This window comes from Cuculus canorus, chromosome W (genome assembly GCF_017976375.1).
Source record: "Cuculus canorus isolate bCucCan1 chromosome W, bCucCan1.pri, whole genome shotgun sequence".
NCBI lineage: Eukaryota > Metazoa > Chordata > Aves > Cuculiformes > Cuculidae > Cuculus > Cuculus canorus.
The window spans coordinates 6,499,954-6,526,601 of record NC_071440.1 but is presented as its reverse complement, the minus strand read 5'-3'; positions in this window follow the sequence as shown (position 1 = coordinate 6,526,601).

The window sequence follows — 26,648 nt, the reverse complement described above, 5'->3', positions numbered from 1 at the left end:
GTTCCCCCTTTAAAGGGAAACTGGAAACTCTACAAATCAACAGAATCAAAAGAGATATAAAGGAAGATGATACATGGCAGAAGCCCTCTACAGGAGTGAAGGTAGGATGGGCCCTTGAATCTCTCTTTGCTGCTCCAGTAGCTACTTACCGAAATAGAGACATGATTTACAAATTAATAGGGCAGACTGAAAGGTTAGCTAGAGTTACTAAAAAGGGGTTCAGAGATTTGAATATGCAGCTCCAAGCAAGGACAAAAATGACTTTGCAGAACAGAATGGCATTAGATATCTTATTATTGAAGGAAAATGGTGTTTGCGGATATTTAAAGGATCGAGTTGATCACTGCTGTGTGCATATACCGAATGTAACCATGGATATAGAATATGACATATCTCAACTCAAGAGAATTGAACAAGAAGCTGAAGAAGAAAGAAAAGAGATCGGCCATAATTGGATAGGAGAATTATTTAATGGATTGGGGATTCATTTAGACGGGTGGCTACAATCACTTTTAGAAACTATTTGCACACTCTTATTAGTATTCCTGGTCATCTACCTAGTATACTTATGTATCCGTCAAGAAATCACCCGTAACACTAGCTGGACGCATAAGATTATAGGAGCAGTAACCCGGGAATACCCACGACGCCTGACCCCGCCACCGAAGTACTACGAGACTACGAGAATGGAGAACTAAGATGAAAAACTGAAAAATGGAAATACCTTCTTAATGAAAGAAAGTATTTCCAAAGGGGGGAAATGTTGGAAAACTCTAGTTTGTCTTACTAAAATGTAGTCGAATAACTAATAGTTCTAACAATTCTATTAAATATAGTTAAAAACTAACTACTCCGTTGAAATTTCGCTTGCTCCAGGGTATAGTCTCAGGTATCCTTATTTGGGAAGGAATGCTGATCTTTATCTAATGCAAGCAGTAAACTTGCAAAGAAATAACAGTTTGCATAAAAATGTAAAGAATGCTGAAAATGTTGCAAGACCTGATGTGACAATCACCGAAATGAATATGTAGGTTGCATCCCTTTTGAATATGTAACAGATTGAGCAACACTTTAAGGATAAATGGCGAACGCGATGTGACGGTCTTTGAACCAGATTTGGGTGCGTACCCCTGGTTCCCGGGGCCTCGAAATAAAGCACCGCATATAACCTTCTTCGTATGGTTATGTGTTTGTCTTTACGCTAACATGTCCACCACACAACCTATGTCAGCACTCAAACTCAAACCCAGAATTTATGAAAGTGGATTGTATGTGAAGAAAAATACATGCCAACAGCAAATACTGTTCAACCCAGAACTGTCTCTTAAACGTGTTGAACTGCTAATGCAAACTAATGTTTCTGAAATTCAACCAGCATGCTCTCATTTCCTAAAAACATCCCTCGAGGGCTGGACAACTTGGCTGTGAAATCAAGTGCCCTTCAGGGGCAGAACACAAAGGGACCTAACTGGAGTGTTAGAGACAGGATTGGGGTCCTAAATGGAATTGTCTCAGAAATACTAATGAACAAATTGGCCACCACAACTAGTGATTTAACGAAATTAAGAAAACCTTGGCAGTCTTCTCTGTTAGCTTTGGAAACTAGTCAGTGACTGTTATCAGAAGTGTTACCAAAGTGGGAAAAGGTGGAGGAACAAGACCATGAATTAATCTTACATTGGTGAAACAATTAATGAAACATCAGGATTTGATCAAATTTTGAAGGAGGTCCAAGAAAATGGGAGAAAGACCCTGATAACAGTCCACCGCGACACAGAGGAAATAATTAGGGTCCTGAAACAGGTAAGAGAAGACGCGAACCATCATTGGTGGGACGTGCTGTTTGGATGGTCCCCTACCGCGACTGGCATTCTAAAGGAGTTGTGTAACCCCATCATTGCCCTTCTGATGCTAGTTTTAGTTAGCTTTGTTTTCTCTGCTATGTTGTTCATTTGGAACTGAAGAATGCTACAACGACTAACAATTTTTACTTCTATGTCTAATGCCCATGAGGATGAGTTAAAAAGTAAGTTTCAAGCAAAATATCATCCAATTCCCCTTCAAGAGATAGATTATGTATTTGGCAAATGAATTTGCCCATGTTAAAAAGACAGGGGGGAACTGATCAGCAAAAGCAGATGAGGGGGTTGGGAATGCTCACTGGAACTCATGCTGCTCGTTACCAAAGGCTTTGAAAGTTGATAACGAGGGGAACTAGCTTGCAGAAGTTTACTGATGAGTGGGATTGGAATGCAGAAAGCTGGCTGCACCTGGTTCAGTAGTTTGAAAACAACCAGAAGGGACTGCACCTGCACACAGTTCAAGGAGAAAAAAATTCATCCTGAGGAAGGCTGTTGATTTCATCCCTGAGACCCCGGCCCACGACCACCAGGAGGTGCTGCACAGGTGCAAGACTAGACTGAACCTTCCAGAACTAATTATAATAGGAAGTTGGGAAAAGAGGACCCACTTACACCCCAGCGCTGGAAATAAACATGCCTGGTTTATAACGACTTTTGGGTTATAGGATTTGAATTCCACAGAGCAATACTTTCTGAATTTAAAACCAAAACGGCACGCAATTCTTATGCTTATTATTAGTAGAGACTCAGAACCCCCGTACCAAAGTCAAGATGGTGGGAACTTTAACCCCTGTTACCAAAGCCAAGAAACTGTGGTTTCAATCAGTAAGGCTTTTTGAATTATTCTTGAAGAGTCTTGAAATGGTGATTTGTAAATGGTGGGATGGAATGTCAACTACAATGTGTTAAAAAAACAAGATTAACAACTAAGATAAGGATAACAACCCTTATCTTGTCACTCAGAGTCATTAAGATTGACCACTCAGATATGGCCACACCTTAAGGACTCTGTGTGGGATTGATGGGGGGGGTGGGGGAGGAAATATGAATATGAAAACAATTCTATGTATATAAAGTTCTCTGAAATCACTGTTCAGCAGAAGCACTCTGAGGACAAATCCCGACTTTTCTCCAGCGCTGTATAAAGTGTACCTGCCTTAATGGTTAAATAAAACTATTAAGCGTAAGTTTCTTTGTTTCAGATTTGGCACTCCAGATGGGACACCTCTCTGCCCAGCTGCAGGACCCATTTGAGACTGGATCCTCTTGGGTACCCCCGGGGTTTTCTCCGGAGAGGCTCCTCTTCTCAATTGGATCTCTGCAGGGACAGACAAGGACCATTTGATTAAAAGGCACACTTTAGAAATTTTACCTTTGGGTTTGGGGACCAGTCCATTTTGTTTAGCTCCTCATAAGTTGTTACTGCATGATGCAGGGTGAGTGTATGCCGGACTGCTAGCATCTTACAGGCATACACTGAAGTTGCTTGAGTCTTGGTTGTAAAGGAGGATATTTGGTTTCTGTGTGTAGGTCTTGTTTATACAGGAGACTATTCACCTTCTGTGGGGAGGTCTTGCTTGTAAAGGCAAATATTTTGTTTCTGTGTGGAGGTCTTGGTATTAAATGAAGATTTGTGTGAATATCTGGTTTGTTTTGGTTTGGTTAGGAGGTCTTGGTTGTAAAGGTGATATTAACCAAAGAACCTGGAGTTGTTCTGCAGAATCAAACCCTATAACCCAAAATGAGTTATAAGGCAGGTATGTTTATTTCCAGCGCTGGGGTGCAAGGGGGTTCTCCTCCTAGCTTGCACACTGCATAACTTAACAGACAGCTATTTATAGTGTAAAGACATGCATAGTTATAAGCGCCTACTACATAACTTTTTCCTGCTTCATATTATAATTACTTCTGGAAGGTTCGCTCCAGTCTTGCGCCTGCGTAGTGCCTCCTGGTGGTCGTGGGCCGGGGTCTCAGGGATGAAGTAAGAAGTCTTCCTTGGGATGAAATTCTTTAACCCTGAACTGCGCACATCCTGTTTCATCCTTATCAGCAGAAGCCTTCGTGCCAGCTCTTTCTTATCAACTTTCAAGGCCTTTACAAATGAAAAAGGCGAGTTCCAGTGAGCATTCCCAACCCCCCTGGTTGGACATACGTGATCTTTCATGGAGATTTATGTGCCTTTTTCACTTGGGTGTGATGCATCCATACGCTCTGCTCCTTGATTTTGATTGCTGTGAAGGAGGTAAGGAGCACCTGGAATGGTCCTTCTAACTGCGGTTCCAGAGTCCTCTATGCAAGAGACTTTACATATACATGATCTCCAGATGGTATGTTATGCACAGGTCCATCCAAACTCCTACTTCGCCTTTTGACCTCATGTTTTACAATCTTTTCGGAGTTTTTTGGCCAATGCCACCTTGTAGGACGTCATGATTTCATACCACAATAGGGACTGATCTGTTGTACTACTTTTGAGATAAAATGTGGTCCCCTATAAGGAGGCATGGTTGCTGGAACCCCAAAGCGTGGTAATATCTCCTGTATTAATGTTCTGTTTACCTCCCGAGTCTTGGCTCTTCTAGTAGGGAATGCCTCTGGCCAACCTGAAAAGGTACCAGTTGATAAGTATCAATACCCCCCTCACGGAGAGGAAGGCAAAAGTAGGCATCCTTCAGGTTTAAACAGTAAGACAAGTTAGTTCAGGTATTAATACGGTCAACAGGGTACATGGATTTGCCACCACTGGGTAGAGGTTTTTGGTTATTTTATTTACAGTCCATAAGTCCCAGGCACATTGGTGGCACATATCTTGGGGTATACCTGGATTGTGATTTCTTCGCTGATTTTTCCTTCTGTGGGAACACTAACTAAGGATAAACTCATAATTTGTGTATACTGTTGGTCATTTACCTCCAGAGTAATCTCTCCCTTTTCAAATTTAATTATTGCACCCAATTGTTCTAATAAATTTCTCCCCAAAAGTGCCTTCGGGTAGTCAGGCATATACAAGAATCTGTGGATGCCCCATTGTATTCCCAGTTTATATCTTAGAGGTTCACAAAAATACACCTTTTCACTTTGGCCAGTTGCCCCTTTTACCACGATGTAGTCATTTCCTAGGAACATCAAAGCTTGGTTCAAAACCAAATACGTTGCCTCTGTGTCAACTAAAATTCTACTTTCTTCTCCTCTTTCCCTGGCTTCATTATAACCAGTGGATCCGCTAGGGTGGATTCCCCAGGTCCCCGTCAGTCTTCCTTCACATGAGCCACTATTCCTCTTTTAGACTGGTCCAAACAAAAAAAACCCTAGTTGTTGTATTCCTATCCCTGACCCAGGATCCAGTGGTGTGTTGCAGCGAATTATATCCCTCAGTGGATTTAGGAATTCAGATGGTGATTTAGAGGGACCTTGTGTAATTGTTTGGGAATGGCCCTTTTCATTCCCTTTGAGATTCACTCCTTGTATACCTGTAATTTTCTACATGTTTAGATCTGTCTGGATCCCACATTGGGTCTTGGAGGGGAAAATACTCTTTTCAAATCCCCTGCAGTTTTAAAATTAATTTTTGTTAGCTTTTTTTTTTTCTTTTTTTAAACTTGTCTCATTGCTCTCGAAGAGGTGCCTGCAAAACTGTCAAAGCAGACCCTTTCCTGATGCAGGAAGATTCCGGGCTATCCAGGGGGTGGGGGTCCCGTCCAAGTCCATATCCCATTCCTGTGATCGAGGAGGAGGCTTAAGCAAATTAGATAAATCTTTTTCTGGTGTCTGGTGAATTTTATTTATTCTAGTGCACCTTTGCCCTATGCTGCACGCCAAGCAACACCGCCTCAGTTTACCTTTAAATTCTCTGTTATTTTCCTGCTCAGGGGCAAGTACTATAGGGTCCTGTGGCGGCACAATCCCACAGTCCCTTTGCCACTCCAGATGGTTTCGGAGGGTGAAAAACACTTCATTCCACTTTCGTTCTCTCCTTAAAAACAACATTAGTTGCAAAAAGATATTGTAGTCTTCTTACTCATTGAGCCTCCTGGACTCCCAGCCAATTCCTTCCAGCGTCTCGGTATGCATTCTAAGGGGCTTGCTTGAGGAAATTCCTTGCTCGGTTTTGCTCTCATTATACTACCTTCCGACTCTACCTTTCTCTAACTTCCACATAAACCATTTAAACACTTACAAATGGCTTGTCCCTGAGTTCTCAGGGACTTCCCACAAGACTAGCAACAACAACAATTCCGGTCCACAGATTATAAGCACTCAGGACAATAGAGTGATCCCAACCTAGCTGAATAGCACAATAAAACCTTATGGTAGTCTGAACACCAAAACCTGATCCATTCCTGCAGCCTGCAGAATTCTGGCCCCCCTGTCCACGCAAACCTTTTTGCTTTTACACTTTCAGATTTATTCTTTCTCTCACACAAAACACTTAACTCACATTCCAGGAGAGGGAGGGTTAACTCACACACAGCAATGAAACTGCTACAACAGATAAGCCTAACTCATATTCCAGGAAGGGGGAAAGGGAGGGGAACTCTCAGCTGCTTCTCCTGTTTTTCTCCTTTTTTTTTTTTTTTTTTTCCTTCTTCTATGCTAAGTATTTTAAAACTCTTTTCCGGCTCAATGAATGTTTGGAATTGAAAGGTTTCATAGGTGCATTCCTAGGCAGGACTTCTAAACAATCTGCGATATTTCAACAGTTTTGTCTGTCTCTGGCCCCCCTGTCTATAGAGGAGTAATGTCCCCCAGTAAGCTGTCCCTCTCAGTTCCGCTGGTACTCTATTATACATCAAACAATTCACAGAGTACTCTTATGACACAAAACACACATCATATAACAGGGATGTCTCGCTTCATTCGTCTCTGGCTGTTTTCCCTCGTGGGAGAACATAACTGCAGATTGGAACTCCGCACTCACTCCGCACTTAATCGCATGTACAAATCATGCTACCATACACTCCCACACAAGCGCTTGAACATAAAATAGGCTCTAAATCATGTTAGAATACACAGTTATCGGTACTGAAGATTTGCATCAGATGTAGAAGATGATAGCTATCCCACACAGCGCTCCTGCTACCCCAGCGAGGAGTACTCAATCCACCATAGTAGTATAGCTCCTCACCCCATGCAAAGCATGCCTTATGGGATCTTGGGACTATACTCTTCCCAGTGCTCTGCTATCCCAGCAGGGAGCACCCCTTTGGGCCCAAACCACCAATTCCCAGGGGTGAGCAGTATAGTTTATCTCACCTTGTGCAAAAACAGCTTACAGGGTCTTGATAACCTATCCTACTCCTCATCTTAGCGTGAGGTGTCCCATACACGACTTATAGACTCTTCCCCTGTTTCTCCTGCAGGTATTCCCTAAATCACATACCTGGTCCACTCGCTGATGGGCCATCTCTCCCCCTGCAGCAATCGGGTAGGGATGGGAGATTCTCTGGAGAAGCAGTCCGGGGCACGCCTTAGAATGTCCCACTCCCCACTGGTCCTGCAGCCGGGCAGAGAGGGGGTCCTATCTGGAGTGCCAAATTGTTTTGCAGAATCGAACCCTGTAACCCAAAAATGAGTTACGAAGCAGGTGTGTTTATTTCCAGTGCTGGGGTGCAAGGGGGTTCTCCTCCTGGCTTGCATACTGCATAACTTAACAAAACAGCTACTTATAGTGTAAAGACATGCATAGTTATAAGCACCTACTACACATTCATAACTTTTTCCTGCTTTGTATTATAATTAGTTCTGGAAGGTTCGCTCCAGTCTTGCACCTGCGTAGTGCCTCCTGGTGGTCGTGGGCCAGGGTCTCAGGGATGAACTCAATTATCAATGCCAATTCAATTATTAAGCAGTTATGCTTTTAATAAACGATGCTGAGACACACATGGGGTAGTGTCCCACTAATGTGTCCCGCTAATGAGTCCCCCATTGTTTGCATGACTTTTATACTGGTTAAACATACATATTCATGTGGATTCCGGGAAATACTGGTTCGACAGTTATATGCTGCATGTCCATTGTTTTTCTAGGAACTTATTGGCATACCCACTCCTGTATGCCTCTGATGGTCTTTATCTTATCTCCTTCCTCCTTGTGCCTTCTTGGTGAGTCCTCTGTTCCTGCTGTGGGACTGTCATTGTTTCAATTAGTAAACAGACTAAACTCCTGTTACATTCTTTCTTACTGAAAGCTGGCCAAGATTTGATTCTTATTATTCTTATTATTGCTTAAGCTAATTCATTCCCTTAACATAATGATTTATTCCTTCCTTCAGTGGAATGGGTAGTTTGTATAAAATATGTTTTGTTGTAGAAATAATGGTGAGTTTTGTCCAAATTTTATAAGGATGACGGATTGGTGTCTATTACATTCTGATGTAATGCGTGTAGTGTAACAAGAAATTGTGGGTAACATATGGTTGGAATTTGAGTTGTCCTGAATTTAAGGATTGGGACAACAAGGAAAGATCCACCTATACCGTGCAAGTGATTTGTGGTTGGGGAGACAGAATACAGAACCCACAAGATGGGAGGCTGGCAGAATGGCCACACTTTAAAGAAAAGCCAGCTGAGATGTATTTTAGACCATTATAAGGGGATTGGTTGTCCACTGAGTGGTGGACAAACAGAAGAACCCTGATAAAAATTTTTGGTAGTCAGTGGTTGCTGGTGTATAAGCTTGATTATGGGGAAAAGTGGCCATAACACCTCATTGCAATTAACGTTATTCTTGAGGTGTGAGGAGAAGAGGGTGAAGTAATGTGTACAGATAAGTTTTTCAGTTTGCAAAATCACCTGGAGTGGCAAAAGAATGTGACAAAAGAATGTGGCAAGAGAACATGGCAGGAGAACAGGGTTCAGGATTAAGAAATAATTGGTGTGCATCCTGTAAAGGAATCAGGACAGGTATCCCAACCGGGGATGTTGTAGCTGAGCTTGAATGACAGGGAACTGGGGAATTTTCCCTAGAGGATCCACTGGTTAAAATAAAGCTAGGGAATAGGAGTGAAGAGGTTATATTTTTGATAGATATGGCAGCTTCTATGTAAACCAGCAACTGATTCCCACAGATAAAATTTTGTGATTACAATAGGAGCTACTGGCCAAACCGAAAAAGCATTCTTTATGCAGTCTGCTAAATATGAATTGGGAAAATAAGTGGATACACGTGAATTTGTTTGCTAGGAGCCCCTAGACCATTACTGAGAGGAAATCTATTAAAGCAGTCAGAGGCAGAAATAATATTTGGAGCAGGAGGTACAAAATTTAAAGGGAGAGATCATCAACTAATCAAAGTATTGAGTTTGTCTTTAAAACAGGCGGAAAAAGAAACACCAGTAACAGCAGAGATTTTTGGAACAGGTTTATCTAAGCATGTCAGCTTCTGAGATATCTGGCAAAGCCAGAAATGTGGAGCTTGTGAAGGTAAAACTGGCCCCTGTGAACGTCAGGTAATACCCTCTGCAATTAGAAGATTGCAAGGGGATAAAAATGATTATTGACAATTTTTTTTTGCAATATGGGTTATTAAAAGAATGTGAATCAGAATATAATACTCCAATATTGCCTGTAAAGAAACCAGATGTAAAAAGCTATAGGTGAGTGCAAGATTTAAGGGCCATAAATAAAATTGTAGAAGAACTACAGCCAGTGGTGGCAAATCCCTATACCTTGCTGACCAAATTAAAAGATCAATTGTGATTTACCATACTGGATTTAAAGGATGCCTTCTTCTGCTTGATATTGGCTGAATAAAGCAAAAAGTGATTTGCCTTTGAATGGGAAAACCCTGAAACTAGTAGAAAAAATACAAGTAACCTGAACAGTATTGCCTCAAGATATTAAGAACAGCCCAACTATTTTGGGGAACCAGCTGGCTCAAGACCTGGAAACCTGGGACTGAAACCCTGCTGCAGTATGTGGATGACCTGATAGGTACACAAACTGTGTGCAACGGGCGGTAAGTCTATTGAACTTTTTGGGACTGAGTGGGTATCAGGTCTCTCAGCAGAAGGCCCAGCCTATGCAACGACAAGTTACTTACTTTGGATTCAAGATCTCCAGAGGACAGAGAGAGTTTGGGATAGCCCAGAAGGAAGCTATTTGCTGCACACCCATGCCGGGAATGGTAAAGGAACTCAGAACCTTATGGATGTATAACTATGGACTCTTAGTGAAACCATTGTATGAATTATTGAAAGAATATCCAGTGGGATCATGAAAATTGGCATGGACCAGGGAGGCAAGAAGGGCATGTGAATAATTAAAGAAGGACTTGATGAAGATCCCAGCTTTAGGTCTTCACAATGTTTCAAAGACATTTTGGTTATTTTCACTATTAACATTGTGAATCCAGCATCTTTCCTTAGCGGAGTCAGTTTGGAACCAGTAATATATGACTGCGTGAAGACGTTGGAGACAGTACACTCCAGCTGTCCAGATCTAAAAGAAGAACTGTGTGGGGAGTTTTTCACTCCGTGCCGGTGCACAGAGCATGGGGCTGCCGGCTCCTGCAGCCAAGCGGCGCTGCCCCCCCCCCCCCCCCCCCCCCCCCCCCCCCCCCCCCCCCCAACTCTGGCCACCACCATGCTGCTGCATGGGCAACACACACAGAATTGGCGGAGCTGAAGAATGCTCTTGAGAGACCTTGAAGAAGTGGACAACAGAGAAACATTGCCAGGAAAGTACCTACGAAAGTACCATAAACAGAAGAACAAAAGAAACAATTATAGCTTTCTGATGCCCAAGGAAGGAGTTGGGACTGCTCGTGAATAGTGAGTGATCAGTTATCTGTTGACCGGTTATTTTGAAGTTTGAGCACGGGGACAGTTGTTTGTAACCAATCAGATAACACCACGTTTTTTGAAATTTAGCAGAATTGTATAAAAACAGCCTGTTTTTGCAATAAAGGGTCTTCTGTTAATACAAGTTCAGAAGTCCATGCCTCAGTCCCCTCAGAACTGCTTATGGATGTGGAAGATTCCTGGTACATCGATGGAGGCGGCTTTGTGAAGCAAGGACATTGCAAGACTGGGTATGCTGTGACCACCACCAGAGAAGTGATCAAAGCCAAACCATTACCTCCAGGAACATCAGCTCAGAAAGCTGTAGTAATCACCCTAACTCGAGCAGTGGAATGGACTCCTTACCACCCAAGGAAAACACATCTAATATGCAGCAGAAATCTTAAGACTACTGGAAGCCGTCTTTCTTTCTTTCTTTCTTTCTTTCTTTCTTTCTTTCTTTCTTTCTTTCTTTCTTTCTTTCTTTCTTTCTTTCTTTCTTTCTTTCTTTCTTTCTTTCTTTCTTTCTTTCTTTCTTTCTTTCTTTCTTCCTTCCTTCCTTTCTTCCTTCCTTTCTTTCTTTCTTCCTTTCTTCCTTTCTTCCTTTCTTCCTTTCTTCCTTTCTTCCTTTCCTTTCCTTTCCTTTCCTTTCCTTTCCTTTCCTTTCCTTTCCTTTCCTTTCCTTTCCTTTCCTTTCCTTTCCTTTCCTTTCCTTTCCTTTCCTTTTCTTCCAGAAGAAGTGGCTATCATGCACTACAAAGGTCACCAGAGAGGTAATACTGTCCAGGAAACTGGTAACAAATTGGCAGGAAATTTTGAGGCCAGGAAGGCTGCAGGAAAAGGCAGGAGTAATATCTGCTTTGATTCTAGATGGTAAACTTCAAATCCCTGATTCTGATTTAAAATTGGAAAAATATTCAAAGGAAGATAGAAACCTGATTAGCAATATGGCAGGAAAGGAAGTGGATAATGGGTGGGTTTATGTTCCAAATGGACAAATAATAATGCCATCAGGAGTGCTATGGAAATTGGTCTTAGACGAGTTACAAAAAAAAACCCAGAACAAACAAACAAAACAAACACAACAAAACAAACCCATTGGGGCACAGATGTTCTGTATAAATAATAGGAATGCAAATAGATTTCTCTGAACTCCCAATAAAAAGGGGGGTACTGGTATTTATTAGTATTAACAGATACTTTCACATGTTGGCCAGAAGCTTTTCCTTGCAGGACAAATAAAGCAGGGGAAGTCACAAGAGTATTGAATGAAATTATACCTTGTTTTGGAGTGCCTGCAGTAATATCATCAGGTAGAGGTACGCATTTGTGCTAAAGTGGTAAAAAGGTTAGAGAAATTTTAGGAATTGATTGGCAGTTACATACTCTATACTGACCGCAGGCTAGTGGCCAGGTGGAGAAAATGAATCATCTGATTGTTGCTGATAAAATAGTAATTAGCTAAAATTTGTCAAGAAGCCAATTTATATTGCTATCAAGCACTTCCTTTGTCCTTGCTTAGGATTCTAACCAACCCAAGGTCCAAGGAAGGCATTAGCCCTGTATATCAATTGCAGTATACAGGAGAAGATCTCACAGAATTAGGTGAGAATTATATACAAGGATGTTTAATCAGCTAACAAAACCAGCTGGACTTGCTTGAGAGACAAAAGAAAAAAACAACAACAAAAAAAAAACCCCAAAACTAAAAAAATCCAACCTGTATTAGCTGCAAGGGCCAGAGGTTTAGATCAACCTGTACATCCTTTTACACCTGGGGATGAGGTTTATGTTAAAGATTTTACAGGAAAACTGCTGGGAGAAAAGTGGAATGGACCATACCAAGTATTGTTAATAGCCTCTGAAGCAATAAAGATTAAAGAACTTGAATTGAGTGAAGAAATCACCTACCAACTATGGTGATTAAGGGGCACGAACTTCACTTGTGGTACAAACAAAATCATTTATTGAGTGAAAGTACAGAGCATATATACCCTAATCTGGCTTGTTAACATCTATCCCAGTAAAATTCCACTATCATTCTCATGACTTCATAGAGATAAGGAAAAGAACTGCAGCTAGACTTGTACACCTTATCTCCTTGTTATGCTTTCTGCTTCTTTGCTTCTCACATACTTCACCAGCATCTCACGAGTACAGCTAATGATTCAAGGACTTTTGTTGGAAAACGTTAATTTAGCTGAAGAATCAGGGCTCAATTACAATAAGATTAAAATTATAGGTTATGTATATTGTATTTAACATTTGATGTATATTGTGTTTAGCATTTAATTTTGTTGATCTTTATAGTTAAGTATGTGCAGACTTTGTGTCCGTCTCTGCAGACAGTGACGGTTTTCTCACAAACCAAATATAACCTTCACAAGTTTGGTATTGGGGAGTGCTTAGAAAGTATGTACTAACAACCTTATCTGAACACAGCCTACATTTGTGAAGGCCAGAAGCATACCAAGGGGTAGTCAAGTGAAGATAAGGAAATGCTGGTGTCCACACAAATGATGAGACAATCCTCAAATACATATGCATGAAGAAATGATGTAATCTGTTGAATATACATTAGATTGCGAAACACTTAAGGGTTAAATTGCGGACGCACTGGGATCGGCTTGGAACCTGATTTGGGTTTGAATACCCCTGGTTCCTGGGGCCTCGAAATAAAGCACCACATATAACCTTCCTGGAATGGTTATATGTTTGTCTTTACGCTAACACATTGAGCTAGCTAGCAAGCTCTGTGCTTGCTGCTAAAATCACAGGCATACCAAGGCATCGGCCGCAAGGCATCGACTGCTTGTGTTGGCATATGCGAGGCACTGGAAGTCTGTACAAATTCAGGGACAGAGCCTTCTCTCATCAAGTTCAAATCCAAACATGCTTTCTCCCATAACCAGACAGTGGACAACAGAACGCTTAACACCTTTAAAACAATAATTAAGGCTAACTGAAGTAAAGTAAATTGTAAAGATGGAAAATTGTCATTATTGTTAATGTATCCATCAGGAGAAACTTTTTTTCCCGTAAGTGGGATGCCTCTATAAACATTTGGGAAGAACTGGCTTGTACAATATACAGTAGTGTGGCCTTTTGTTTAAATGCTAGTTCTTCAGTGCAACATTAAATATTTATTCCATGTACTTTGGGAATCCCCGCAAACATTCAACCCTTTGAAAACTATAAATGGTTGTCAAAACTTTGTCATATAAAGCTGAAATTACACTGGCTTCATTTTAACCATGAGTAGCTGTGCCCATGACTCATAATACTTTGAAGAGATTTATTTGTAGGCATGCAAGGACCCTCAATTACACCTCTCGAGCCTTGGAGGCCTTAAATCTTGAAACTAGACAACTTCAGCATCAGTTTTAGAAAATAAAGCTGCAATTGATTATCTGTTATTAAGACACCATAAAGGATGCTCTGATTTTGAGACCATGGGTTGTTCCAATTTGACCGATCAGTCTCAGACTGTAGGAACCTCTATGAAAATTAGTATGGCTTTCTTAGCTCTATACAAGAGCAGGAAGGTATAGATTTTTCTTGGTTAACTTCTTTGCTCCTAAACTTGTCCTGGTCGAAACAATTTTTACTCAGTGTTGTAGCGTTGGGACTATTAGGTTTGTTAACCTGTATAGAGTTTTAATGTGCATTTTGGTGTTGTCAGTGAACAGCAGAAGATTATGAGACATGGGAAAGAAATCAGATCAGACATGCAGTAGAATCAGGAAAATATTTTAAGCGAGCTTCAAACAATGGGAACTGTTGTGACTTTTGCAAAAGAATTTGCAAAGGCCTTGAAAAAGGGGGGATGAAATGGTGATTTGTAAATGGTGGGATGGAATGTCAACTACAATGTGTTAAAAAAACCCAAGATTAACAACTAAGATAACGATAATGACCCTTATCTTGTCACCCAGAGTCGTTAAGATTGACCACTCAGATATGTCCACACCTTAACGACTCTGGGTAGGATTGATCCCCTGGTTCCAGGAATGAAGTCTACTTCTCATTTGGGGGGGGGGGGGGGGGGAAATAAGAATATGAAAACAATTATATATATATTAAGTTCTCTGAAATCACTGTTCGGCAGAAGCACTCTGAGGACAAATCCCGACTTTTCTCCAGCGCTGTATAAAGTGTACCTGCCTTAATGGTTAAATAAAACTATTAAGCGTAAGTTTCTTTGTTTCAGTCCCTACGGCACTGCAAATTCAAAGTTTTCAAAGGCATACTCTGAGTTCTGGTACCCAGTATCCAGTATACCAGTCCTCCGCAGGAAGTCTCCTTCAACTTATGAGTCTTCCCAAATGCAAATAGATGCAAACAAAATTCAGTTAAAGAATACCTTTACAATCCGCAATGGTCCTTGTCTGCTCCTGCAGTAATCCAGATGAGGCAAGGAGTCCCTATGGAAAATCCCATGGGTACCCTAGGGAGTCCTGGCTCTCAACGGGTCCTGTAGCCAAGCAGAGATTGTCCCATCTGGGCGGCCAAATTGATTCAAAGGGTGGAGTTTCCAAACCCCCTTGCTTTCTAACACTCGTCACTGAAGTGGGAGGCTAGGTAAGGATTCCGAGAAAATAACTCAATAACAGCTGGATAGTCGTTATTAAGCAGATATTCCTTTATTTGTAGCACTGGGTGCATGGGGGATTGCTCCTCCAAAAACATGCACACCAAGCGAGAAAACTGTGCGTCTTCTATGTTACAGATCTATGCATATTCATTTAATCTCAGAAAAAGTTATTACAGAGTCATTCTTTTTGGAAGAGTCACTAACACATCTTCACGCTTTGTTCGCATGCACAGTTGATCCATTGAGTGGTCCTGAGGACCAAAGATGAAGGCTCAAAGTCTTCCTCATTGATAAACTTTCGGCCTTAATGGGGATGCAGCCCAAACTTTTTAAAAAAACGGACCTTTTCTGCTGGCACAGCAATGTGGCTTCCCTGCTTCCTTATCTTATCTTGCGGGATGCCTGTTCACTGCACAATGGGTCCACCTTTAGAAAAACATATCTCAAGGCACATATAAGTTTAAACAATTGCTATTGATCGATCTACAAGCCTAAACATTTGACAGTTATCAAGAGTAATAGGATGCACTGGTAACTGGTGTTCATGAGATTGTCACACTTGTTGGTATTGCATGTACCAGGCCACTATACCAAATCTGTCCAATAAATATGGTTGACCCCCTCCTCCTGGGTGGAGGTGAGGCAGCTTCATTGCAGGAAGTTGATTTCGCACATCTCACTAAGCACTTGTTTGCAAGATTCCCTTCAAGGAGGGCCTGTGGCTTTCTTTGGTGTCTGCTTCTGTTTTCCACTGTTCCTTGATCTGTTCAGCTAACTTCTTGGATTGGGCTGCTACCTTGGCAGCTAGGCATTTCTGACACTTTTCCATTTCTTCTTCATGATCTTTGAGCCATCTCCAGAATTTCCTTCTGATAAGGTGAGACCTGGCCCCTTGACCAACATCGTCAGTGTAGGCAGGATGGTGCCCACATTCCATGCAAGGTATGATTCTGTCAAATGTCACTGTCATTGGTGGAGCCAAGGGGTGGTGTGACACTCACCTGCATTTAAAAGGCATTTGCACGATTAGCTGTTGCTGCCAGATGACTTGGACAGCAAGCGTCCCTGGCAGTCCACCGGAGCCATGTCACAGCTTATGATCCTGTGTTTGCTATCAGTGATTTGGTGTTGCTGCTGTATGGGAGCATCATTGCTCCTCTTTCTTACTGCCTCAAAAAAGCTTTGTTTTATAACGCATGTCAAACTTCATTCCTGTTCAGATCACATTAAGTCACTTCATTTTTATCCATCTTTTGTTTCCTTTCCCATTCTTTGTTGGGTTAATGCTGCATTTTTTTTTATTTTTTTTTTTGGATCCTCCCTTTGCCATCAGGTGATACTTTGCTAGTGCAGTGGATCACCTGAGCAGCCTCTTCTACCTTCAGCCTAGGTGCCTGGGAACTGTAAAGAGCAGCTCTCAATGATGGAGATCCCCTTTTCACTAATTTCCTCTAGATTTCTTCTGTAATTTGTTGGTGGTCTGGATTAGGATCGGGGTTGAGTCCATATACCACTTGCATTACTGTTCTTTCTCTCAGTAAGCATACATACCCTCTTTCACATTCTGCCATTGTCTCTGATCCTGCTGTCCTAGCAAATATTCCTTTTGTGGGTACTGGTCCCCCACTTGCAGCATCAATGGTGATGAGCGAAAGCAGACAAGGGAGGTTGGGAGCATTCATTAGAGCTTGGCATTGTTTGCCTTGAAGACCTTGGAAGTTGATAACTAAGGAGCCAGCTAGCAGCAGTTTACTGATAAGTAGGCATTGGAATGCAGAAAGCTGGCTGCATTTGGTTCAGGAGTTTGAAAACAGCCAGAGGAGACTGAGTCTGCACAAAGTTCAAAAATAAATATATTCATCCCGAGGAAGACTTCCTACTTCATCCCTAAGACCCCGGCCCACGACCATCAGGAGGCACTATGCAGGCGCAAGATTGGAGCAAACTTTCCAGATCTAATTATAATACAAAGCAGGGATAGGGTATGAATATGTAGTAGGCGCTTATACCTATGCATGTCTTTACACTATAAGTAGCTGCCTGTTAAGCTATACGGTGTGCAAGCTATGAGGAGAACCTCCTTGCACCCCAGCACTGGAAATAAACATACCTGCTTTATAACTCATTTTGGGTTATAGGGTTTGATTCCGCAAAACACTGTGCCAACAACAAAATATCAGTGGCTGCCCTGTTTTGTAATACTGCGTGTCTTATCAAATTTATGTCCATCATTAATTCTGATAAGGCTTTTGATGTTAAATTTGGCTGTTTTGCTAACCAACAGGCTAGCTTGTCCAATGTCCCTAACGCTTTAGCCACTGCAACATTTGGAAAAAACAAAGATGCCAGTGTTCGAGTGGTACAGTCCCATATTTCAACGTTGCTGTCACAATCATCCTTATATGTCATACTACGTTTTTGTCTTTGTGAAATTTGCTTGTTTCCTTTTTTAACATTTGCCGCATTGAAGGCATAAACATTGTTATGTGTCCAAAAATGCAAGGTCCTCCTCTAGAACTGGAGGGAATTCCTGACCAAGCTCTATCACTGCATATTAAAAATATTCCTGGCGGTAGCAGTTTTGATTTTTCAGTGTGGTCAACAAGAATGGGGTCATCCTTTCCCTTATATCACCAGCTCCCAACAACATAGATATGGTTGTTAGGATATACAAGCTGAAATCTCATTTTGCCTATCCAAGAGCCACTTCTCTCACGACCATATCAAAATAAACAGTTCCCATTTCTTTCTGAGCCCAACAATCCTAACTCCTGTGGTTCTACATCTGTCTTTTTCTTTAAATTTTTCACTAATTGTTTCAAATCGGTACCATTTCATATGTCTAAGCTAGTTCCCTTTAAAAATACCCTTTAAAATACCCTTTAAAATGCTGAAAATCTGTCAATAACAATGGCAATCCTACTAAAAATGTTCTAAATGGATCTCCTGGAGTGGCTAAGGACAAACAAAACAATTCCTGGCCTGTTAAGTTCGCAAAAGTAAGCCAAACATTTTTTCTTACGTCAGTGGTCCAAGGGCCTCCTAACAACAATTCAACATTCAATATTACTGTCCATGTTGTCCAAATCATTTTCATCTTGAATTTGCATCTTCTTCTCTATATATGGTCGCATCCACTTGACCGGTACCCAGCGTGTTTTCTTATCTGTAATGACACAAGCATAACCTCGTCCCCATGTTATTAATTGGAATGGTCCTTCCCATTTTTGCGTATCAGGTGATTTCACCATTACTTTCACATTTTGTTGTGTATCCATCAATGTAGTCATTGATTGGAAATGTTTTATGATTGGTGGAATTACATCATTTCCACTTAGCCTTAAAAAATTTAACACATATATTGCTTTATTTGTTCTGTTCTGAGGAGGTTCTCCCGTCTCTCCCCCTTTTTGTTTTTCCAATAATGTTTTTAAATCCAAATGCACTTGCTCTATAATAGCTTGCCCTGTGGGTGAGTGGGGAATTCCTGTTTAATGTTCAATTCTCTGCGACGGGCGAGGGCGACGGGCGAGGGAAGCAAGCAGACGACTCAATATGAGTGATAAAGCAAGCTTCAACTTTATTGATTACAGTTGCGGTTTATATACCTTTTACTACATTTTGCTTAGTCATTCCCTAAACTTGATTGGTTTGGTTACACATTTGTCAAACAATCATTGGCTACTACTACATTCATTTAATCTTATTCTCTCCTACTTGCGGATACAGCGGGGGGCCCACGATACTCTCCTGCTTCCTTGAAGTTGTTTGTTCGGCATATCTTCTAGGTCCGCCTGACCTTTACTCACTTCCTTATCAGCATGTTTTAACATACCTCTGGTACATCTTCATTGCAGCTGATAAGTTTCCACTGAGATACTCATGCTAAACAAAAGCCTTATGATAACCGTGTCTCACACAATTTCTCCATAGATCCATGGCCTTGTTCACTTAGCCATTCATGCATCCATTCTCCAACAATTCTCCATCTTTCAAAAAACTGTTTTAAAGATGTGGCCACATAGCCAGGGCCATTGTCTGCCTTTATTTGTTTTGGTATGCCCAGGGCTGCAAAGGCTTTTCAAAAGTGTTGTACATGTCGGCTAGATTCACCTGTCAACGCTGTGGCCCACATAGCATGTGAAAAAATATCAATGGATATGTGTACATATTGCTGTTTTCCAAATTGTTTAAAGTGTGTCACATGAGTTTGCCATACCTGCAAAGATCCAATACCTCAAGGATTAACAGTGGGAATGGGGCCTGTGGCAATTTGTTGACAATCCGGACATGACTGTATTATTGCTTTTGCATCACCATGAGTCAAATTAAATTGTCTGGATAACATTCTTGCTGGTTGGTGAAAGAATTCATGAGATAATTTTGACTGTTGCACGCTATTCGGGACTGGCACAACCCATATATGGTTTGTTAATTTATCTGCTATTGCGTTCCCTTCACATATTTCTCCTGGCAAACTGGTGTGACTCTGTACATATATTACATAATATTTATGTTGTCTTTGATTCAATATGGTTAACAAGCATTTTAAACGTTCAAACAACAACTCATTGTTAACATGCCTTATGTCTGCTCATTCAGTTCTCTGGATGATTCCCATAACATATTGAGAATCAACAACAAGATTCAATTCTTCCTTTTGAAAAACAAAAAGGCAGCTATGACTGCCTGTAATTCGATTATTTCTGGAGAGGAAGTTTTACAATCATTTTTGTTTGCCCTTTTGGGGTTTTTTTTGTTTGTTTTTTTTTCTTTTTTTTTTTTTTTTCTGTCTTGTTCTTCCCAGAGAGGTGCCTGTAAAACTGTCAAAGCAGACCTTTCCCTGACGCAGGAACATATCGGGCTATTTGGGGGGGATGCGTCAAGTCCCGTATCCTATTCCTGTGATTGAGGGGGAGGCTTAAGCAAATCAGATAAATCTTGTTCTGTTGTCCGGTGAATTTTATTTATTCTAGTGCATCCTTGCTCAATTCTGCGCATCACGCAACACCGCCTCAGTTTACCTTTAAATTGTTATTTTCCCGCTCAAAGGCAAGTACCATAGGGTCCCCCATAAAATCCCACTGTCCCTTTGCCACTCCGGAGGGTGAAAAACACTTCAGTCTATTTTCCCTCTCTTTAAAAACAACATTAGTTGCAAAGCGGTACTGCAATCCTCTTCTTACTCATGGAGCCTCCAGCTCACTCCTCCAATTCCTTCCAGTGCTGTAATATGCATCCTAATGGACTTGCCCGAGGAATTTCTTGCTCGGTTTTCCCCCCATTATACTACCTTCGACTCTAACTTTCTCTAACTTCCACAAACCATTTAAACACTTACAAATGTCCTGTCTCTAAGTTCTCAGGGACTTCCAACAAGACTAGCAAAAACAACAATTCCCATCTACAGATTACAGACACTTAGGACAATAGAGTGATCCCAACCTAGCTGAATAGCACAATAAAACTTTATGATAGTCCGAACACCAAATCTGATCCATTCCCGCAGCCTGCACAATTCTAGTCCCCCCGTCTACGCAAATCTTTTGCTTTTACACTTTCAAATTATTCTTTTTTCTCACACAGAACACTTAACTCACATTCTGGGAGGGGAAGGGTTAACTCACACACAGCACCTAACTCACATAACTCGCATACCAGGAAGGGGGGAAAAGGGAGGGGCACTCTCAGCTGCTTCTCCTCTTCTCCTGGTTTTTACCTTCTTTTATTTTCTTCTTCTATGCTAGGTATTTTAAAATTTCATCCTTTGCAGCCTTCCATTCCAAAGGTCCGAGGTAAATATACCCATTTGCCGGCTCAATGGATGTTTGGAATTAAAAGGCTTCGTAGGTGCATTTCTAGGATCAAGACAAAGAGGGCTAAAGACTCAGTCCACCTCTGGCTCCTGTCTATGGAGGAAGAACGGCCCCGGCTAAGCTATCCCTCTCACTGAAATGAATTTGCCCATGTTAAAAGACAGGGGAGAATTGATGAGCAAAAGCAGATAGGGGGGTTGGGAATGCTCACTGGAACTCGTGCTGTTCTCTAGCAAAGGCCTTGAAAGCTGATAAATTGGGGAGTCTGTATGCTACTTCTGCTGATAAAAGAAGAGCTGGAATGCAGTATCAGCAGTCTCAAGCTGGAAAACAACCAGAAGGGGACTGCACCTGCACACAGTTGGAGGGAAAAAATGTTCATTCAGAGGAAGACCACTGACTTCATTCTGGAGACCTCAGCCCACGACCACCAGGAGGTGCTGCGCAGGTGCAAGACTGGAGAGAACCTTCTAGAACTAATTATAATATGAAGAGGGGAAAGGTTATGAATATTTAGTAGGCGCTTATAACTCTGCATGTCTTTGCACCATAAGTAGCTGTTTGTTAAATTATGCGGTGTGCAAGCTAGCAGGAGAACCCCCTTGCACTCCAGCGCTGGCAGTAAACATACCTGCTTTATAATTCATTTTTGGGTTATAGGGTTTGATTCCGCAAAACAGAATCAAAAGTTACTGTCTAGATTGCAAGATTAAAAAAAAAATATTCTCTAGATTGCTAGGTAATAGGAACATAGAGAAAATAATTGGAACAATGACAACTTCTGAACAGCTGTCCTAAATACTTCTATTGAAAGTACTACTTCATATTTTCCAAACTTTCCTCTGGTTTAATTGGTTGTACAGTACCTTGAGCAGTGATGCAGTCCCAGCTAACCATTTATATTTCCTTAATCAGGCACTGGATAAGAAATCTGATCAGAACTGTTGCTATGTTACAAGCATCTGCTATTTTCATCTCCACTTTGGTACAAAGATTTGGTTCACATAGCTAAAATAACAGACAACAGATGTGATCAACTAGAAGTCAGGTCTTTGAGATTCCTCTATGGATGAACAGAAATTAAGACAACTATATTTCTGTAATTTATTTAAATTACTTTGTGTATTGAGTTCAGTTAATCACTGCTGTCTTGTACCTTTTCACTAGCTAATAACATGGGAATTCTCAACAGTTACCTACAGTCTCTGCAAAATGTATTTTGGAGGTGTGAAATTCTTGCTTTTTTCTGATTTCCTACTGACAGTCTTCCCTACTGTTTCTTTCATTGCCATATTGTTACATTAAATAATCCACAATGCTATGCTCCTGGAGTTGTCAGCAGCAGAGGTAGAGAGTGGAATCTCTAAAGCTTTTATACCTGTCATGGCAAGCTTATCAGTCTCAAGTGTGCTGCACAGTGAATGAAGTGTGACTTGCGTGATTCCCTGGGAAAGCAATCTGCCATGTTTTGGTTAATCCAATTACAAGACTCAACATGCTAACTGTAGCTGAACATGTCTGAAATCTTCACCTGTTTTCTTCAACTACAGGATTTTATATTTGTACAAAAGTATGTACATATGGAAGAGGGAAAGAGGAACCGAGAAAAAAATTAATAATAAAAATATAATAGAAAATCTACTTAGAATTAAGTATATGCTAATTAATTAGCTCGAGCTGGCCATAATATCATTTCCTGACATGCTGCCTAATGGACTTTATGAGTCAACAGAATAGTCAAAATAAAATAGGATGTAAATTCGGGAATAAATTCCTCTGATATTTCTTCCCTAATCACGCCTTCCTCCCCAGTGTTCACAAATACTAGGTCTCTTTTAATTTTTCCTTTAGTTCTTATTCTATAAGGAAATATATGTTATAATTATAATTATTATATTATTATAATTATAATTAAATATAATATATGTTATAATTATAATTATAATATAATATATAATTATAATATATATAATATAATTATAATATAATATATAATAAGGAAATATATGTTATATATGTTCTTATTCTGTTTCTCACTACATAACAATTCCTTCTACTGTTCCAGTTTCTGTATGTAGCTCTATTTTAACTTCAGTCTTGCCTTTTCTTGTATTTCTCCATGAGCAAGCCCTCTAAATTGTAAATGCAAAGTAATTAAAAGAAAATATCATTATCTTAGTCATTAATCTTGTTCTTTATCACATTGCAGTTGACATTCCATCCTACCATTTACAAATCACCGTTTTACTTATCACGATGTCTATGAGAAAGTCAAATAGAGACTGATGAGTGAAAGCAGACAAGGGGGGCTGGGAGTGTTCTCAAAGGGAAACTAATCATTCCCCCCTATTTAACATGGCTTTTGATGAGGGAAGAACACAGGAAGAGACATGAGGGGGGCAGAAGCATTATATAAAAACATAATTAAAGGGATTGAAGCTAGAAATTATAATTATAATCCAGGGAGGGAAAGGTATCTCTAGCCAAAAAAATACTGAGTGGCCATGGTCTCAAGTTTTTATTGCATATACTGGAGCCCTGGGAAATATTCTGATCAAAAGGGTTTAAATCTATCAACTGTGGTTATGCATGAAAATCAAGTATATGTGAAGCAAGAATGGAATGTCAATAGAGAACAGGGAATTCAGCAACTTCAAGGGACCGTAGGAGGAAAAACTCAAAGTAGGATGCCAAATGGTTAATAGGACTATCCATAAAAAGGCACCCCAAAGCACTATCTCAACTACGCCTACAGATAAGAATTAAAAGACCTGTATTTCCAATGTGAATTAGACTGTTGGCATAATTTTACATTAGTACAGACCGTTAAGGTGATTTGTCTCTGGGCCTATGATACCATTGGGCTCTCATTCAAATTTAAAATAAATATTATAGCTAAGCCTGTTAGAACTCAGAATTTATGAGATTGGTCCATATAATCATGAATACAGGCCAACAGCAAATGCTGTTCAACCCAGAATGGTCTCTTAAAAGTGTTGAACTGCTAATGCAAACTGATATTTCTGAAATTCAACCAGCATGCTCTCATTTCTGGCACTGGCTTTCTCCACAAAGGTTCCTAAAATACCAAGCTATAATGGTGGAACATGATATGGGAATTGCGGTTGCTAACATCATCAACCCAGCTTTTCTTCTCAGTGGAAATACAGGAGAACCAGTGCACCAGGATGGCTTAGAGACCATCGAGGCCACATATTGATCCGTTCGGACCTGAAAGACAGTCCCATGGAAGACGCTGAGGGCTGGTTCATGGATGGAAGCAGCTATGTCTTAAGCAATAAAAGACATGCCAGGGCAAAAACATCAAGTATGCAGAGGGATCCTGAGACTGCTGGAAGCAGTCCAGCTACCTGAGAAAGCAACAATCACGCACATCATGGTGCACCAGAAAGTGAATTAAGAATTGGGGAAAGGAACTGAGCTGGCGAACAGAGAGGCAAAACTGGCAGCCAAAGGTGAGGTAAAACCAAAAGGAGCTTTGATCCCTGACAGGCGAATCTCCATAGAAGATAAGCCAGAAGGATACCAAGGAAGATCAGATAATCAGAAGCTTATCAAAGACCTGGAATGGTCATATAGTAAAGAGGAGTGGGTCCTCAGTCCACAAGGGAAACTAATCATTCCCCTTATTTAACATGGCCTTTGATGAGGGAAGAACACAGGAAGAGACATGAGGGGGCTGAAGCTTTATATAAATGCTTAATTAAAGGGAATGCAGCTAGAAATTTATATACCATTGTGAGACAAGTGACTCAGCATTGTCTCTTAAATGTGTTGAACTGCTAATGCAAACTGATATTTCTGAAATTCAACTTCGGCTCTCATTCAAATTTAAAATAAATATTATAGCTAAACCTATTACAACCCAGAATTTATGAGATTGGTCTATATATAATCAGGAATACAGGCCAACAGCAAATGCTGTTCAGCCCATAGTGGTCTCTTAAATGTGTTGAACTGCTAATGCAAACTGATATTTCTGAAATTCAACCAGCATGCTCTCATTTCCTAAAAACATCCTTCAAGGGCTGGACAACCTGGCTGTGAAAACAAGTGCCCTTCAGGGGCAGAACACAAAGAAGCCTAATAGAAGTGTTACAGACAGGATTGGATGTCCTAAATGGAATTGACTATCAGAAATGTAACCAAAGTGGAAAGGTGGAGGAACAATACCATGAATTAATAGAAAATGCACTCGGTGTGATCTAAGATAACGTTTCTTTGGCCCTCAGTGTTATAAAGGCACAATTATGGATGCAATCAGTGGCCACCTTAATTATAAGAGAAGATGGTGAGGGTACTTTCTCACCGAAATCTGGAAAGCGGTTTGGGACAGTGCCACTGGCTTAGAGAGGAAGCTTCAGTCCTGGTAGACTCTGGTAAATTTCACCTATGACCCCATCACTAATACAGCCACAGTTTCAAAATTCTTAGGAATCAGTGAATTTGTATAATTTATATATTTATCATATAATGAAAAATTGTGGTTTCTGAACTAAAGTCAACAGGAAATATAAAAACATGATGGTGGGTGTACAGATGCAGGACAGGCCAGTTAAGGGTTTCTTGTAAAGCCATTCTAACTGTATGTGATCTTAAGACCAATCAAGAAAAATACAGATTCATAATACTGAACAAGATCTAAAGATTTTCCATGTCAATAACTCACAAGAAGTCTGCCTTTGAAAAAAAGATGAAGGCAAAATGTGAGAATAACCAATAATCAACTTTAGGAAATAAAAAAAAAATATGATAAAAGATTCATTAAAACAACCAGTTAAAATTTTCATATTGTTCTTGTGTGACTGTCACTCACAGAACCCAGTTCTAAAGTCAGCTTCTAAAGTACACCTCACAGTCACAACACCTTAGCAAGTCATTCATGAAAAAACAGAGGCAAAAATCTGACAACTTTCCAATAAAACATGGCAAAATCCATTTAGTTAAAACAGTTTTGCCACCAGTTGATATGCTGCCAAGAAGTTACTCTACTAGAATGTTTTGTCTTCTTAAATCTTTAGGCAAAATGTCTTAGTGCATTCAAATGGCATACATGATGCTGTCTGCATACCATTTTACAGAAGCAGTGGGTGATAACTCATGCTTACTTGCATGAACTTGCACTGCATGCTTTTTTCATTTGTTTCATATTGTCTTTATGACTGCTGTAACACTGATCTCAGTTTAGGATTATATCCTTTAAAGTGTTTAAATTTAATTGCTTTTAAATGTATATTGAATATAAAAGAAATCTTTCAACACCAGGAAAGCAGCCTTTATCTTTGTTGATAAGAATGTAAGTGTGTTAATTAGAGAATTATTTACATCAAATTGTGCATACTAACAAGGTTAGATTGTTTTTTCTACCTTGGGGTGTGACAAGTTTTATGCTTACTTTCAAGTAAAGTCTCATTGCCCTTCAACTCTAGCGTCCTCGAAGTCCAAATTTTTTATATCTTTTTATCAGGAACATAAGAAACTATAAGAACTATAACTTTAACTATAACAAAAAAGATAAGGGCACAAATCAGCCGTTCTGAACATTCTTTTAGACCAAAAAACTCAAATAAAAAAAT